The sequence below is a fragment of the Humulus lupulus genome, chromosome 6, assembly GCF_963169125.1.
Source record: "Humulus lupulus chromosome 6, drHumLupu1.1, whole genome shotgun sequence".
Lineage (NCBI taxonomy): Eukaryota > Viridiplantae > Streptophyta > Magnoliopsida > Rosales > Cannabaceae > Humulus > Humulus lupulus.
The window spans coordinates 185,365,804-185,382,642 of NC_084798.1; the positions used below are offsets into that span (position 1 = coordinate 185,365,804).

General features: G+C 32.3%; 1 long non-coding RNA gene across 1 annotated transcript; it reads left to right on the forward strand.

The window, feature by feature from the left end:
• The first annotated feature begins 12,782 nt into the window (after positions 1-12,782).
• Positions 12,783-15,730, forward strand: LOC133784347 (uncharacterized). Its single transcript, XR_009871295.1, has 4 exons — positions 12,783-13,024; positions 13,152-13,218; positions 14,897-14,938; positions 15,443-15,730. It is a non-coding gene; the product is annotated as an uncharacterized LOC133784347 (long non-coding RNA).
• The last annotated feature ends 1,109 nt before the right edge of the window (positions 15,731-16,839 follow it).

Here is a 16,839-nt window from a genome sequence, read left to right on the forward strand (position 1 = left end):
TAATTATTTTTAGAGTTTATTTTGTGTGAAATAGACAAATAGAAATCAAAATTTTGAGAGGTTTTTCATAAATCATTAATTTGGTTGCTGAATTTTTTTTCTTCAGATTTTTCGGTGACAAAACCTGAAATTTTTTTTTTTTTTTTTTTTTTTCAGGTTTTCAGGTTTCTTCTGTATGCAGCTAGATAGATCTCGAAAAAAATACCAAAGTTAAAAAAAAACACCAAAAACGGAGAACTGAGCACAAAGTTATGCTTCGTCAAAGTTTTGAAAAATTACACTACTTTTCTCGGCGGTTTTTTCAATAAAACCGCGGAGAAAAGTACATCTTTCTTTGCGGTTGGCTTACTACAACCGCAGAACTCCGCTATTGGCATACCACTTTTCTTTGCGGTCGAATACACTGCGCTTTTCAATACTCTCGAAAACCGCAGAGAAAAGCCTTTTTTGTAGTAGTGGATGAGCACATATTGCTGAATGGATTGATGCCATCAGCAGAAAGACCAAGTCGAAGGTTTCTAGGATCCTCTCTTATTTGAGGCCATAGTTCATCCACTTCTTTCCAAGCCGGGGAATCAGCTGGATAGTGCAATTTGTCATCTTTGATCCTTCCATCCTCATGTCATCGCAGACTTTCAGCATGTTCAGGACTTTGAAACAAACGTATAAACCTAGGTATTGGCGGCAAATACCACAATACTTTTGCTGGAATCCCTTTCTTACATTCTTTGTTGTTCTTTTTTTTTTTTCCATCTAGATGTTTTACATACGGAGCACTCAGATGCACTCTCATATTGATTTCGATATAGAATGCAATCATTTGGACAAGCGTGAATCTTGCTATACTCCATTCCTAATGTGCACAATGTTTTTTTTGCTTCATAAAGCGAGGAAGGCAATTCATTGTCTTTTAGTAAAATTTCTTTTAATAAAGTTAATAACTTTGTGAAACTTGTGTCACTCCAACCACTACCAGCTTTCAAGTTCTATAGTTTTACTAAAACTGCCAATTTTGACAAAGGTTCCCCCGAGAATATTGGTTTCTCTGCATCTTCTAAAAATTTCAAAAATTCTTCAGGCTTATCAACAAAACGTTCATCTGCATCTCTCACCATCTCTATAGGGTCATCAAATACTTGATCAAATTTCTTTCTTTCATTGGGAACATTATTGTTAGAGTCATATTCTTCTCCATGCCAAATCCACTTGACATATGTTTGGTCCATTCCGTTAAAGTATAGATGACTTTTTATCTCCATTATGTCTAATTTTTTCAAATTTGAACATTTTCTACAGGGACAATGAACTCTGGAAGGATCTGTTGTATTTTCTAACGCTAACTTAATAAAGCTGTCGACTCCCTCTTCATACTCTTTTGAAAGTCTGTCCTTTGTTATCCAACTCTTGTCCATTTCCTAGAAAAAATTCGACAGAGGTTTCCCTACAATTGGACTAAAATCCTCCTGCACGTAGAAAATTCCCATAACAAATTTTTAGCGCTGTCATATTCCTATTAATACACTATCTTTTTAACTTAAATTTTGACAGAGCTTCCCTATACCAATCAAACAAGAACAATGCAAGCACAACATAATTTAAATATAAGAAAATAAAACATAATTCTAGATGAATTTGGGCAACATTTCCCTTGTAATAGTGACCTAACCATCTGTCAACAGAGAATCAAACAATTCAAACAACACACAATAAGTTTCTTCCTTATATCTCCGCAGCACACAAATAAATTTCCCAGAAACTACTTCACTAAAACACACAAGTTCTCAACCTTCCATTATCACCGCAACACACAATTTTAATCACAGAACCTACTTCACTATGGATGAATATTTAAGATATTCAAACTCCTATAACATTTTTATAAAAAAAAATAAGAGAACATCCATACCTCTTGCAATTAACAATAATCAAGCAAATTAATTCACTTGGCAATGATCCTTGCTAATATTTCCACCCAAAACCTACAAAATAAAATTAATACCTTAAAGATTACTAGACAAATAAAACTTAAGATCATTGATCATTTAGAACTTACAACCTTAATGAGTATATAATATAGTATAATACAGGATTTAGTCAAGATTAATAGATAAGAGATTAGTCAAGATTTACATAAATACTTGGCAAAGACCCGTGGCTGTCCTCAAAGCCCCCTAACTCCATATATACCTTGCCCTTCACACCACTTTTTCCACCATTTCCTAACCTTTCCTATCTTTTTAAACCAACTAATTTACATATCAAATATTGGGGCTTGAAGCAATTTATTGTAATTTTTCTTCGAGTACTACTACTGTTGTGGTTTCCAAGCAAAAATAACTGGACTTGTTTTGTCTTCCCTGAATGCCTGATACGTATACGCTCAATCATTTTAAGGTCATAACAATTTGAATTTTGGGGACATACGGGTCCCTGGTGGGGGCAAAGCACATTAATTAACGTTGACAGATGCAATGCATGGAGCTTAATGATTATAAATCAATGTGTAGAACTGAATCATGTGAAGCTAGCGATAAAAAAGTTACATATATATATATGTATCTAATCTAGAAGGATAGAGATATGTCATTCTAATACACGAAAGACAAAACCTGTCCTCATTGATGCACCACAAATATAAACAACTATCTTTTCTGTTTATACTCCATTATATATCATTATCATAAAATGTTGCATATATATATATATTTAAGTTCTTTTCATGGTATCCATATCCCCTCGTGACCCTTTTATTGTTTTTGTCTCCAAAATAAATACTAGTTTTCATGTCATGCAAAGTTTCAACTTGTTTGACCCTATTCTAACCCCCACCAAGAAAGAGAGATCAGTCCATATATATATAAATATATATATATCTCATAACCATGAAATTTCGAGTGCCTTTGATCATGAGGTTCTCTTTTTGTTTTCTCTTCAACTTTTTGTAGAGTTTAATTAAATTAAGAGGACAATTGATTAATAAAATATGAATATGTTCTCCTCTCAGTACAGAAGAGGAAGAGAGCTTAATGAAACAGACAAAAGAGAGTGGGAGAAGAGACAGAGGTAAGCTGGGCATATATTCAACTGTGCTATGATTAACCTAGCTAGCTAACATAACCCCACTTGCTTTAAACATGCCACATATAACTAGATATAGTCATATAGAAAATATGCCACGTTGGACTTTTTTTTTTATGTAATATTATATATATAAACCGCTAATCTATTTTTTATAGCTAATTAAATACATATTGTTATATGTACTATCTAATTGACCTCAAATTAGCATATATAGCCAGTTGAAATATCACAAGTCTCACATATCACATCAACGTTTAATAAAATATCATTATAGTTTGCTAAGAATGTGTTTTAATTGGGACAATGTTTTTATTCTATGAATCAGAACCAAAATGTGCTTTCTTATATAATTAATGGAAGACTTAAGTTAGATTTAGATAAAAGTTAGAAGACATGTGGATCCAAATCCATTTGTTTTATATATGTCATTGTATATATTTATAACAGAGACAGAGACAGAGATATAAAGATATATATAGCTAGCTTTAATGATTTAAGTTTGTAGCAAAATCTGGTACTATTGTCTAATTCTGTGGGTACTTACAAATTTGCCAGCATAACAGGCTCCAATATCGCAGGTCTTGCTGCTGTATAACACTGGTTTACAAGAAGAAAATTAAAATAAGTACCAATTCAAATTTTAAGCTGGAGGAGAAAGCAAGATAAAATAGAATACAAAATTACATATGGTTGTCACAATCAAAATACAAAGACTACATATAAAAGAACCTTTCTAAATGCATATATTGCTGCTAACTCTCCATCTGTTAAACATATACAAATATTTTCAACTGGTGTCCAATTAATGACCCCCTAAGCACATAAAAGCAAAGACCACTGTGATCCTTTTTAATATATACTGAATCCTTTTTAATTTAATAGACCACATGCATTAATAGTATTAATATAATATAGGTTTGATAGAATATTTTCTTTCCCATAATTATATTTCTGATGACAGTCATTATCAGCAAGTTTATGAAGAGTAAAGTCCACTCTAAATAGTAATCAAGTGGTAAAACAGTCCAAATTCAACATGTTATACATATGATGTAAGCATATAAATATGTATATAAATATATACTTCTCAAAGTCAAAAGTCTGCCCTTATTGTGCCAGAATCTAAGCATATGAATATGAATGATGATGTGGTATAAATTGAAGGGTAAGAGCCAAAACAAGTAGTTATCAAACCTAAATTGTGACCCTTATACTGACACACAGAGAGAGTTCAGGTTCTAACAGCTGCAGATGATCTAGCAGCTGATACTTTCAATCACAAGTTCATAAATAATTTCAGCACACAGTAAATCAAACATAGTAAACAAGAGCTAGCTTGCAATGTATATATATATATATATATATTTATATAGAGAGAGGAATTATTCAAACATGGGTCAAGAGGCTAGGCAAATAATAATCTTAACTCATACATGGGATCCACCCCACACCAGTATTGTTAGTGAATAGATACACTACTAAATTTTTAGAGTTAAAGAGTAGTAGTACATAATTTCAAGATATATTTTTTTATTCATTTTAAAATGTTCTGGCATGAGAAGCATCCCCACAACTGATTCGAAGAACAGTCACACATTGATTGTTGAAGAAAATGATGTCTCACACGCACATCACATGAATTTGTAGGTTGTAATCGTGGCTCATTCTTTCCTTTGAGTAGAAAAGATCGATACTGCAGAGTAAAACTTTTGCAGAGTATATTCTAAAAGCTTCTTATTTTATTCTTTTAGACTTTGTATCAAGAGCCTTCCCTGACCCACGTCAATGGATCCCTCTTCCTATTCCTCCACCACCCTTCCTGCAACTTCTACCCCACCCTCCCCGCCTGTTTCCCTTGTTCCTCCTCCTCCAATCTACACACCTCCTCGTCTAACCTCAGCCCCACCATCTACCATTTCTACTCCGTCTCTCTCTACCGTCTCTGCCTCCACAACTCCAATTTTTGCAACATCTAGATCCTCTCTTCATCAAGCTAGATCGTCAAAATTACTCATATTGGTGCTCTATGTTTCTCACAACAGCTTGTGCGTTTGACCTTGATGGTCATATTCTCGGCACCGAAGTGTGCCCCAGTCAATATATTGAAACCTTTGGCCCTTCTGCAAACCTCTTTCCTAGTCCTACCCAAATCCCAAATCCAGCTTACACTATATGGATACGTACTGACCAAGCTCTCATGAGCTGGTTATTCAACTCTATCATTGGGTCCATGATGGGGCATGTTGTTCGCTGTCTCAATTCTCATCAAATCTGGGTTTGTTTTAGGAGAGTCATGAACTTACAAAAATCACTAAATGTGGTGGAACGAATGATGCACTTTAAAGAGTGACAACCCCATACAGCATGATAAGTAGTCTCTGTACCATCCTTGCAAATTGGGCAACCGTGATTGGCAGAAACCCCATGTTTTACCAGGTTTTCTGTCGTAGGAAGCCAGTGCAAAGAAGATTTCCATAAGAAGCTTCTAACCTTCGGTGCAATATTTAGCGATCACAATAATCTCCACCATGGAGACTAAACCGATGAGGAGGAGGCTTGACCCAATCCCAATGCCCACACCGCTAGCCAATATCCACTTTTTACTGAACACAACCCAGATTCATTATAATGCCAAATTAGTTTGACATTCCTAGGGGTGAGGCTACACAGAATTGACAAAATTGCCCGAGCCTCTTCGGTAGAAAATTTATCACATATTATTCCACTCCCCTATGTCACGCTTCAGACAAGAGACTTTTGCCGAAGTTGGACAATGTCGATATAATAGAGAAACACTTATTTCATTATTACTCTAAAAAACTAATTACTGTACAAAAACGAACATCAATTTCGATACATATATATATGAATAAATATGGAGTGATAGAAAAAGAGACCGACCTGACCGGAGACCGCTGGTGAACAACGAAAGGAGTTGTTGCCGAGCGGTATGCTAGTGAAGCTGAGTGACCGGAGTTGAGGAGGGAGAGTCGCTGCAGTTTGGGTTGCTGGCGGAATGAAGAAGACGAGCAGAAATTTTTTTCGCGGGGGTGTACAGTGAAGAAGAAGAGCGTGGGATACTTAATTTTATTTGTGCTTCTTTTTTCCACCCTAATTTTAACATGGTATGTCTCCAATACCAACCGACATATGATGTAGCATCATAAGTCATTTCTAAAACCGACTTATGCTATTAAAACTAAAAATATATAATTTTAACATGGTAAGTCAGTGCATTAGCAATTGACCTATGATGCAGCATGATATGTCTGTTCTAGAACCGACTTATGATGTTAAAATTAACAAATATATAAGTTTAATATGTTGATATTTTATTTTAAAATTATAAATCTCCAACTTATTTAGTTTATTTTTTTCAAATATTTATAAATATGTCATTTATAAATTAAAATATTTTCTTATTAAAAACTAAATTAAAATTTTTTAATTCCTAATAATTAATTCATTAATATTTCAAAAATTATAATATATGTAATATTAATAAGTATATATTTTTTATACTTATTGCATTCACAAATCAATTATATATATGTATTGTTTAATAAAGTAATATATTTTAAAATTCAAATAATACAAAAACAAATTAGACTATCTTTAACAATATATTTTTATAATGACATGATAGGTCAGTCCATAGAACCGACTTACCATGTCACATGAAAAGTTAGTTCCTACACAACCGAACTTCCATGTCATTTAAAAAAATATTAATTAAATACATTAAAATATTTATAAAGTTTTTTTATTTTAATTTATAAATACTATTCAATTAAAATATTTTTTCATTATAAAATATAATTATTTTTTTTATATTATAAATAATTGATTAATTTGATTCATCTATTTATATTTCAAAACATTATAATGTAGATTGACAAATATAAATTTTTTACATTTATTTCATACACTACTAAACAAATTATTGTATTTTAAAATTCAAATAATTTAAAATAAATAAAAATGTGACATGATAAGTTAGTTCATATAGTACCGACATACCATGTTAGAAATGTAGGACATAATAAGTCGGTCCACACAGAACTGACTTGCCATGATTAACATGGCAGGTCAGTTTTGCAAGAACCGACTTACTATGACATCTTCAAGCATGGGAGGTCGGTTCCTGCGTAACCGACCTCCCATGCTTACCTTTGTTATACATGATAAGTCAGTTCTGTGTAAACCGACTTATGAACATGTGGTAAGTCAGTTTAAGCAGAACCGACCTCTCATGGCCGATGACTGATGTCCAGATTGTAGTAGTGCACACTTAAAATAAATATTTATAAGTTATTAGTTGCAAGCTAGACCATGAAAATCCAATTAAAATTTAATAAACTACCTGACTCAAGATACTCTAATGTTTGAAACGCTTCTTCTTCATCCATATAGTCTCGAACAATGATGGGTTGATGTGATCTGCTCCACCAGTTATTGAGACAAATTAATGCTTCGACCATCCTTGGGCTTAGTGAGCTTCTAAAAGGATCTAAAACTCAACCTCCTATAGAAAATGCTGCCTCAGAAGCAACGGTGGTAACTGGTATAGCTAACACATCAAGAGCCATGAGTGATAAGATCTTGTACTTGCACTTGCACCCACTGCTAGCCCACCATCCCAAAACATTAAAATTCTCACTTGGTCGCTCAGGTTCCTCTTCAAAATATTTATCAACCTCATTTTTTGCCATTCCATCATCCTTCTCCAATCTCCGTGCCACAAACTTAACATGCAAATTACGTGACTTCTTGGCACTAGATTAACCACTAATAGGCATGACGAATGTGGATGAAGCACTAACAATAGACTGAGATTGTAGCTGAGTCATAAATGTCGATGGATGAAGACTTGATGTTGTCTCATTATATTGATCAAACATTGTCCGTATTGTCTTCTCTGCCCTTTTCACCATCTCTTTGCACGTCATCTCATCATAAGTAGCACTAAAGCAATGACTGAGATAGTCAAGCTTGTATCTTAGGTCAAGGACCAAGGCAATTAGAAGTTCCTCATTGAAATTATCAAGCTTTCCCCAATACTTGTCATACTTTAGTTTCATGCTCATTTCCATTGTCCTCAATAACTCATTCTCATCATCATCAACTGCTAAGTCATACAGCTCCTGTTGCATATTGCAGATCTCAATGAAGTACTTATTAGCAGTAAGTAGACCCACTCAATTTTAATGTTATTTCGTAAAAAGTCTCCAAAAATCTCAAAAACACTAGAGCATTATCCCAATCAACAACAGTGGGGGGCCCCTTCTTTGGTTTTCCATCTTTGTCAACCTCATCAAAATATTTCATATAATTAGCATCTCTTTGCATCCTGTCAAACACCTTCCGAAATTTTATTGCACAATTGAGCATTAGATATGTGGAGTTCCACTTTGTTGGAACATCTAAACACAGAAGCCCTTTACATTCAATCTTTTCCTGCATGACATGCTCCTTAAAAAACTTTAGCCTAGAAGGAGAAGACCTAACGAACCTCACAGCATTTCTAATTGTTGCAATTGACTCGTGTTTTTCCTTCAACCCTTCAGTGACAATTAGGTTCACTATATGAGTGCAACACCTTATATGTAAAAAATTTCCATCCAAAATTAGTCCCTTCTCTTTCTCCTTGAATTGTTACCTCAAGTATCTAATGTCAACATCATTAGAATAAGCATTGTCTACCGTAATGGTAAACAACTTAGAGATTCCCTAATCTAAAAGACACAACTCGATCTCATTGCCAATGGTTTCCCCTTTATGATCTACCACTCGGCAAAAATTGATAATTCTTTTTTGATACTTCCAAGATTTATCAATCCAATGAGCAGTGATGACCATGTAATTCAAATTTTGAATGGAAGTCCAAGTATCAGTAGTAATCGATATCTTCTCACGGCTCAAAATATTTTTCAATGTCACCTTCTCCTCCTTATATAACTTCAATACATCTCTAGCAACAGTCATTCGAGAAGGGATCTCAAACCTAGATTGGAGTGTTTTGACAAATCTTTTGAACCCTTCACCCTCGACATGTCTAAATGGCAACTCATCCAACACAATATATTGTGTGAGGGCTATCCTACAAGCTTCTTTGTTATAAGCTACCGCTACTAAGCTTGTTTCCCCCTCTTTCCCTCCCTTTACATGCTGAAAGCTTAAAGTCTTTTGTTTCTGCTCATCAATCTTAAATGGACTTAGCTCGCATACTTTCTTAAAATGGTTCCACAAATTACTAGTCCCATCTTTTCTAGTGTCACACAAGAAGTCAGGATCACAATAATTACATATACACTTGGGGGGAGGAGACTCTTCGTTAGGATCTGTCGATGGTGGAGAAGGATCTTCCTTAGTAAAATGATCTCAAACAGATGACCATTTTCCCTTTGTTTTCCCAATACTAGCACTAGGGATGGGAGGTCTAGTCCTCTTTCTAGCCCTAGTTTTTCTACCCTTTTCATTAGGAGTAGGAGGAGTGGGGTTTTCAGTCTGAGTGAGAGGTGGTTGATCTTGATCATCTATCAGGGGAAGAGTTTCATCTACCTCATCAATATCAATTACCTGATACAACATATTTAAGAAAAAAACTAATCAACAGAGTAGCACACAAGCATATAATCCATTACAACAGAGCATCACACACAAACCTAATATCCACTACAACAGGGAGTACACATTCAAACAAGCTTATATATTTATATTATAATCCAATATAACAAAGATAATAGATTTACCTCAAGTTTCAAAGTAGAAACACTAACTTTACTTTATACTAGTATGATTTCGCTCCAATCTATAAATCAACAAAAAAAAAATTGTCAATTTCTCAATAACTTTTAGGCAAATTTCTAACAAAATTAAGATCAACCTAATACACACATATAACAAGGTCTACACATCTACATAGAAACCACATTTTCGTCTAAGCAAAACACACAACAATAAAATAAAATCGATTTTATGATAAATTGAAAATGTATGAAGAGTAATTGTCCATAATAAGTAATAATAATCATATTACAATTAACTATCATAATAAGTTCATAACTGATTAAATTTAATTATAATATATATAGTATAATATATAAACTTATATATTATATAATAACTAATTAAATTTAACTATAGTATAATATATAATTATATATTAATAAACTTAAATAGAGAAAATGAAAACAAAAAACTCATTCACTGTCACTAACCGAGGGGTCGTCGGGGTCGGGGATGGGGACTCGTGGCTGAGAGCCGAGAGGGGCTGGGGACTCGTGGCTGTCGGCGAGGTTGGGGCGGAGCCAACTGGCTTGCTGACAGGTCGTGGAGTCTGAGAGTCGAGACTCGATAGGGGTTGGGGGAGGAGGGCTTGGGCGAGGGAGGGCTTGCGTGTGGGGGTGGTCGGTCGATGGGCTTCAGTTGCGAAATTGCAGTGGCGGTCTCGGGGGGCAGGCAGGATGAGAGAGAGAAAGCGGAGGGTTGGTCTCGGGGGTTTACACTTAGGGTTCAAAATTTGAAAAAACAGTGTAAAAAATTAGTTTTTAATTTTTTTCGGGTTTTGAGTCTGAACCCAAACACGAGTTCAACACATTTCAAAACTCGAACCCGACCCGACTCCTGTCGGGTTCGGGTCGGATTTAACCCGAATCCGATGTGTTTTCCCAAAAAATGGGTTTTCGGATTGCAGGTCGGGCAGGTTTGTGGATTTTTCGAGTCAAATGTTCATCCCTAATGCCCTCATCTTGTCAGCCATTTTGTAAAAGATAATAATAATAGTTATTAATTAAAAAATATTTAAAATTATTTTTCTTTTATTTAGCTGTACATGAATATATATATACTAGGTGAAAGTAATGTATAATATATGCTTGATTAATTTTATTTAAAAAATATATTCATTTATTTTTATTATATTTTATTTTAATTATTGAACAGAAATTTAGGACTTTGAAATCTCTTAAGATAAGATAACGATTTATGTGGTGTTAGATAAACGTACAAACAGAAAATCACATCAGCCAGCTCACACTCTTAAAAGTACTTTAATTCCAAATATAGTATTGAATCTTGATGATTTTTGTCTACCCTTTTTCTTTTTTGACATTGGATGAAGGGATCGAATATGACACGTCCTTTTTTCTTTTTTGACAATTAGGCTATGTTTATGACTACATATTAGCTTACCCTATCGTATCCCTTGATTTGATTATCTTATTACTTTTTTATCCATAATTCACTTTTTTCTTTTCTCAAAGTAATTTACTTTTAAATATAGCATAGAATTAAGTCTAGATTGGAACATACACTACAGGCAAATATATTTGTGATAGTTCAATATAGAAGGTACGGATTAGTTCATTCAACAAAAACTTGATACAAACAAGAAATACAATGATTATTGAAAAACATGAACTACGTACTACTATAAAAAAACAACACAACCAGATCTAAGTACAGTAATGGGGAGTTATTAAGAATCAATCCTCAATGCGATCATCATATCCTTTGGTTCCTTCTTGCTTCAGCTTCTTATCCCGAAGATCATCACTAACCAATTTGGCTTTCTTGTGCTCACAATTTTTTCGACGAACAATCCAATTAAGAATCCAATTCATATCCTACTGCCACGACTTTCCAACCAAATTGAAAGGGAGTGCTTGAGTCTTCTTCAAATGATGGAAGTGGTTGTTCCAAAGGCTTGGAGTGTCCCCATAAGTTTGGCAATGGAATACCACACAATCCTAAGTTTCCCTCGTAGCAACTACTCTCAAAGGTACTTAGATGATAATGTAGTATTGATTAACGCACAAACGTGACTTCTACTAGTGATAGTCGTAGAACAATCACTACAAGAAAAAATGCTTTTAATAAGACCAAAAATGTGTTATCAAAACATACCATAATACTTTTTGAAGTGTTAAGACCGACTATGTTATCGTAGGTCAGAGTACTTTACGTAACACTTTATCATTGTTATACAGATGTGTTATTATACTGTCAACGATAACACACTTTCTGTGTTATTTTAATAAATAGATAAGTGTTTAATTATATTATTTATAGTTGATTATATAACACTGTAGTGCACCAATTTTTTTTTTTAGATTATTTAAATTTTTGTGATTTATTTTATTTAAATGTTAAGTGTGATGAATTGTTTTATTTAAGTGTTGTTATTTTATTTAGTTGTTGTTTGTTTTATTTGATTGTTTATTATTTTATTTAATTGTTAGAATTGTTTGGTATAATCTTTTGAATTTAAAATTTGTAAATTGTTTGTTTGGTTAATTAATTTAATAAATGAATAATTGTGTAACATGTTTATTTTTCTATTAGTGTTACATTTTAAATAAGTGTGACAATTGAGGTAATTATGTGAGTTATGGTTGAATGCACTAAGGTGCATGATAGATAGTGATGCACCCTAGTGTTTTAGTGTGTGCTAGTATATGGTAATAAGGTGCACATGTGTGGATTTTCTACACATTTTATAATTGCCATTTATTGATATTTTTGGGTAGGTTTATTTTAATAAGTAGGAAATTAAATAAAAAAATAATAATAAAGGATATGGAAAGAGTAGTGGACGTGTCGTGTAAGGAATTGTTTGATATTTTTCAATTTTTCTTTTAAGAGAATAAAAGTTAATTGGATGAGGATAGACATTTTGGGAAACTATCATTTGACTCCAATCCTTTATAATAAAAGAAAAATAAAAAGGAATTATGAGAAAATAAAATAGAAAAAGGAAACTTACCATTTTGTGTTGGGAGAGTTGAATAAAGGGGGAAGGAAGAGAAGAAGAGGGCATATTTTCTTGTGGCTGCCGTGACTTAGAGAGAGAGAGAGAGAGAGAGAGTGGCGTGTAGAGAGAGAGGGAGAAGAAGAAAGAAAGGAAGAAAGAAGAAGAAGGTGAAGAGGAACCCATTTTAGAGTATGTTTTCTTGTATTTTTGGTTTGTCAAATCTCTTTTCTTGATTATATGTTATTGACTTTGTTTATTTGTTATGTATGATTGGATTCTTTCTCCTCCTCATTGTGGTTTTCAAATAAAACCCTAGGCTTGAACAAGGGGTGTGAAGTTTGGGTGTTGATCATATTGTGTTCTTGATTTTACAATCAAGAGAGGTAATGGTCTTTCTTAGCCTATATATTGGTTTTGATGGGTTTATCTTTGAGGTTTTTGATGGTGATGCTAATGGTTGATTATTGTAGGATTAATGATTATGATTTGTATTTTTAAGAGAATATGATTTGTTTAAAAAGGGTTCATGGGTATGATTGAGAAAATGGATTTGATAGAGTTTATAATGAGGATATATGTTATGTTTATATTGCTATGGTTATCTTTTTAATCTTTGATTTATGTAAATGGTCAATGATGAATTTAGAAATATGATAAGAAATATGTTAGGATTGTTATAAAGGCATGTTTATGAGATATGGTGTTTACGAATTTATGTATGTTATTGCCATTGTTATTGTTGTTGGATTTCATGTGTAGATTCAATGGAATAGAAAATTGGTTCTATAAGATTTCATGTGAATATGTTAGTAATATTCTTAGAATTATGTATATAATAAGAGTATGATGAGATTTTGGACATGTATGATTTTATGTGAAATTTTTGGGATAAAAAATGAATCTCTTGAGGAATTAAGCTTGCTGATTTTTGTAAATAATTGGGTAAAAGTTTGATAAAAAATGATTTGCATGCATAAGTAATGTCCTTAATGTTATGTTACTTTTATGAAATTAAAATGGGTATTTTAAGTCCCATTAAAATGATATTTTACTCAAATAATTACCTACAGAATTTTTATTGAATTTTTGAGAAAATATGAGTTTTTAAATTGAATATGGTGATTTTTAAAGATAAAAATAGTTGCTGGAATTTTTGTAAGAAAATGTGAAGTGAGTTTCACTAAAATGAATTTGATGAGTTTTTGGAACAAATTATTTTCCTAAGTTATGGTAATATTGAAAAATTGTATTTTTAATGGTATGAATGCATATTTTGATAAGTTATGATTTTCCTTTATTTTGATTGAGACAAATATTTAGATTCTTTTTATTTGTGATTTTTGAAGAAAATAAGTGGTGGCTGAAAGTTTGTTTTAAAAAGGTTAAAAATGGTTATTTAATTGTCACATATGGATTTATGTTACATAAAACTAAGTCTTAAATAATTTAAATAAAAATATATTTTTCCACACTTAAAAATATATTTTCTCACATCATTTATGTAACACAATGATAAAATTTATTTTTCTAAAGAAACATATTAAAAATAGGTATTTTAATTAATTCCAAGTTTTTGGTTAATTCTTTGTAATTGGAGATTAATAAATGAAATTGACACATATTTTATTTTTAAGCTAAATCAAATTATTTTATAAAATAAAATAATGTTTTGAGAAATTTAATCAACTTAGAAATTTTAAGAAAAATAAAGCATGTTATATGTCTATTGATTTTAAAACAATAAAAGTAAGAAATGTAGAATTGTCGTTTTTAAAACGTCTCTATTACGCAATGTTCCAACGTATACATGTTACATGCAACTCCACTTTTACGTCCAAAATTATGTTTATTATTCAACTATGTAGTTTTTATAAAAGGGTCATGCATGTAAAATAGGTAAAATGAGCATTATTCTTTTATGGCTTTATGTGTAGTTAAGAATAATTGCGTGTTATGTGTAACTGTTATTATGTGTGCATGGCCCATGCACACGTGAGTTGTGTAGAAGGGCAAAATAGTAATTTTATGAACCTAAGAAATGTTTTTTTGATTATGATATAGGCTCGTTGAAAGATTGTGAAAATTTCTTAGCTTGGACCTGAGGTAAGGATGTTAGATAGATTCTATGATTTTATGCTATGAATGGTAAGACTGTTGTATGAATGAATTGTTATGAAATATGAATGCCGTAATGTGATGATATGTTGAATATGATATGTGTATGGATGTTATATACATCAAACAAGTTACGATGTTAGATACATCAAACAGATTACGATGTTAGATACATCGAACGAGTTACTAAGGACATTGAGACGTAACTCCTAGGGCGGACGCGCCGAGGTTATTCAAGGACCAGAGACTCCTGTTTACCTCATAGGGTGACATGGACAACTAGCGATCCATGCTCATCATGTATGCTGTATGTTTGTGATATGATGATATGTTACGATTATGTTATGATATGATGATATGTTACGATTATGTTATGATATACCATGATGTTTTAGATGAACGTTAGTGTTTGTATTTGTTGTATTCTTACTTGCTTATTTGTTTGTACTTCCTTACTGGGCTTTTAGCTCACCCCCCTTACTTTCCTTCCAGGTAGCAAATAGGATTTCTTTATGGCACGCGTGGTGACGTGAGGAGTTCTATCATCATGGAGTGTATCCTATGGACGGAAAAACGATCATCGTAGAACGCCATTTAAAATTATGTTTTGTTATAAGAGACTTTTCCTAAATTTTCAGTGGGACTCAGTTATTTAATTTTGTTTCTTTGAACTTTGCATAAAATTTATGTTTTCTTTTAAAACTAATGGCGCCAACTTGCATGGTTTTAAGCAAGTCCCCACTAAGACTTTGATAATGAGTGGTATTCTTTTACAAACTATGTTACGTGAATGTTTTGTAAGTATTAGTCTAGGGCGTTCTTTACAAACACATTTCAATACTTATAAATTTGTGTTATACTACACTTTAGTATAACACATTTTTTGTGTTATATAATGAAGTTTGCATAACAAAATTCTTTACTTATAAAAAGTGTTATTGTAATAGATATTATAACACATTTTTCGTATTATTTTAATATTTAGATAAGTTTAAATTCTCATTATATATTCATTTATATAACATTAATTTATTCTATTATATTTTTATTTTTTATTTATATAATTAAAATTAGCTTTCTAATATATACTGGCATCATCAAATGAACTTGATTTTTAAATAACAAAAAGTAAAAACATTCAACATTGTATTAACAATCCACAAATTAGTTTTAAACATTCAACATTATATTAACAATCCACAAATTAGTTTATGTGGTATTTAATCCTCCTAAGTATTAACTATATCAACTAACTCACTGCTGGAACTAGGAGTTAGTTAGAATCGGTTATAACTACTTTGTATCAGCCTTGTGCTATAAAAAGCTTAAGTTCTTTTCTTTTCAGTTTGTAACTTGTATTTTTTTTTTCTTGAATCTTAGAAAGAGAGAGCTAGTTAGAAACAGAGAAAGTTCTTTGAGACTAAGAACTTGGGTGTATTCGGGGTTAAGGGGAAGAGCTGAGACTGTTCTTTCTTGTTGGAGTATTGCATGCTCTCTTTGTCATTAGTGTTTGTACAAGTTCAGATTGATCATAGTGGATTCAAGATGATGATGCTCAGCTGGAGTAAGGCCAGGGATCTTATTGATCTCTAGGACCGGAACCAGGATAAATTATTTGTTCTATTTATTGTTCTTATTCATTAATTGTTGCTGATCCATTGGTTTGTGTATTTGAGATTGTTACTTTAACTTGTTTGATTTGCTTATATCTTAGATGAATCCGATTGTTGTTTGAGAGATTACAATAGTTTAAAACATTCAACACTGTCATCAACAACAAAATGTTCTTTAAGTATTCAAGTAGTCTTAAATATTCAACATATTGAAAAGTTACTACTTTTAACACAAAATATTCTACAGCTGCCCAACACAAAGCCTTCAAAATTAAG